The sequence below is a fragment of the Triticum urartu genome, chromosome 2 (assembly GCF_003073215.2).
Source record: "Triticum urartu cultivar G1812 chromosome 2, Tu2.1, whole genome shotgun sequence".
NCBI lineage: Eukaryota > Viridiplantae > Streptophyta > Magnoliopsida > Poales > Poaceae > Triticum > Triticum urartu.
In genome coordinates, this window is record NC_053023.1 from 499,483,867 (window position 1) to 499,486,006 (window position 2,140).

A 2,140-nucleotide genomic window follows, 5' to 3' on the forward strand; every position below is an offset into this window, starting at 1 on the left:
AACCACCTATAATGTGTGTAGCATGGAAGATATCGAGATCTCTCGGTTGTTATGTTGACAATGAAAGTATACCGCTCAAAATATTATTCATATCTATTTCAAAACTGAGCTCTGGCACCTCTACAAATCCCTGCTTCCCTCTGTGAAGGGCCTATCCATTTACTTTTATGTTGAGTCATCATCCTCTTATTAAAAAGCACCAGTTGGAGAGCACTGCTGTCATTTGCATTCATTACTATTAGTTTACATTGAGTATGACTTGATTGGATCTCTTTTACCATGAATTACAATGTCTAGTCAGTCCTTGATCTTTAAAGGTGCTCTGCGTTTATGTTTTGCGGTCTCAGAAAGGGCTAGCGAGATACCATCTTGTCATATCCTATCATTGATATGAGTAAACATGAGACCTAAATGTTATTGTGAATATGGTTAGTTCATAATCTTTGCTGAAAACTTGAATGTTGGCTTTACATATTTACAACAACAAGAGCAAACAGAGTTTGTAAAAGGTTTTCTTTATCACTTTCAGTTTATCAACTGAATTGTTTGAGGACAAGCAAAGGTTTAAGCTTGGAGGAGTTGATACGTCTCCGTCGTATCTACTTTTCCAAACACTTTTGCCCTTGTTTTGGAATCTAACTTGTATGATTTGAATGGAACTAACCCGTACTGACGCTGTTTTCAGCAGAATTGCCATGGTGTTATTTTTGTGCAGAAATAAAAGTTCTCGGAATGACCTGAAAATCAACGGAGAATTATTTTGGAATATATAAAAAATACTGGAAGAAAGATCCACATCATGGGGCCCACCACCTGTCCACGAGGGTGGGGGCGCGCCCCCCTGCCTCATGGGCCCCCTGACGCTCCACCGACCTCAACTCCAACTCTATATATTCACGTTCGGGGAGAAAAAAATTAGAGAGAAGGATTCATTGCGTTTTACGATACAGAGCCACTGCCAAGCCCTAATCTCTCTCGGGAGGGCTGATCTGGAGTCCGTTCGGGGCTCCGGAGAGGGGAATCCGTCGCCATCGTCATCATCAACCTTCCTCCATCACCAATTTCATGATGCTCACTATCGGTGTCAAAACCGGCGGATCTCGGGTAGGGGGTCCCGAACTGTGCGTCAAGGCCGGATGGTAATAGGAGACAAGGGACACGATGTTTTTACCCAGGTTCAGGCCCTCTCGATGGAGGTAAAATCCTACGTCCTGCTTGATTAATATTGATGATATGGGTATTACAAGAGTAGATCTACCACGAGATCAAGGAGGCTAAACCCTAGAAGCTAGCCTATGGTATGATTGTTGTATATGGAGTTGATGTCCTACGGACTACAACCCTCCGGTTTATATAGACACCGGATACGGTTAGGGTTACACAGAGTTGGTTACAATGGTAGGAGATCTTTAATATCCGCATCGCCAAGCTTGCCTTCCACGCCAAGGAAAGTCCCATCCGGACACGGGACGAAGTCTTCAATCTTGTATCTTCATAGTCCTGGAGTCCGGCTGAAGGTATAGTCCGGCTACCCGAACACCCCCTAATCTAGGACTCCCTCAGTAGCCCCTGAACCAGGCTTCAATGACGACGAGTCCAGCGCGCAGATTGTCTTCGGCATTGCAAGGCGAGTTCCTCCTCCAAGTCCTTCATAGAAGATTGTAAACACCAAGAGTAGTGTCCGGCTCTGCAAAATAAGTTTCCACATATTGCCATAGAGAGAATAATATTAACACAAATCAAATCTGCCGACGTATTCCGCAGTGCATCATCACACTACGGCCAAGTCCTTTACTCGAATCGTTTTTACTTTTCCACCTCAGCACGTTTTGCGAGGCGGTTTCCTTGGCACGTCTTGTCAAAGCAGAGATCATGTACCCCTTTTACGGGATTCTCATCAATACAGACGTGGGTAACCCAACCGCGCCCATTAGCACGTTTCCTCGATTAAAGACGAGTCCCGAACGGTTACGGGGAGGGCTCTTGGTATTCAACCTCTTATAAAGAGATCAAGGCCTTACTCCTTTTTTCAATCTCAAGCGAGTTCGCCCGTCGCCTCGAGTTCCAACACCCTAGGCTCCAGATTCCAGGCGCTTTGGACCTTCAACAATGTCCGGTTCTGACCTTCAAGGCCGATGGA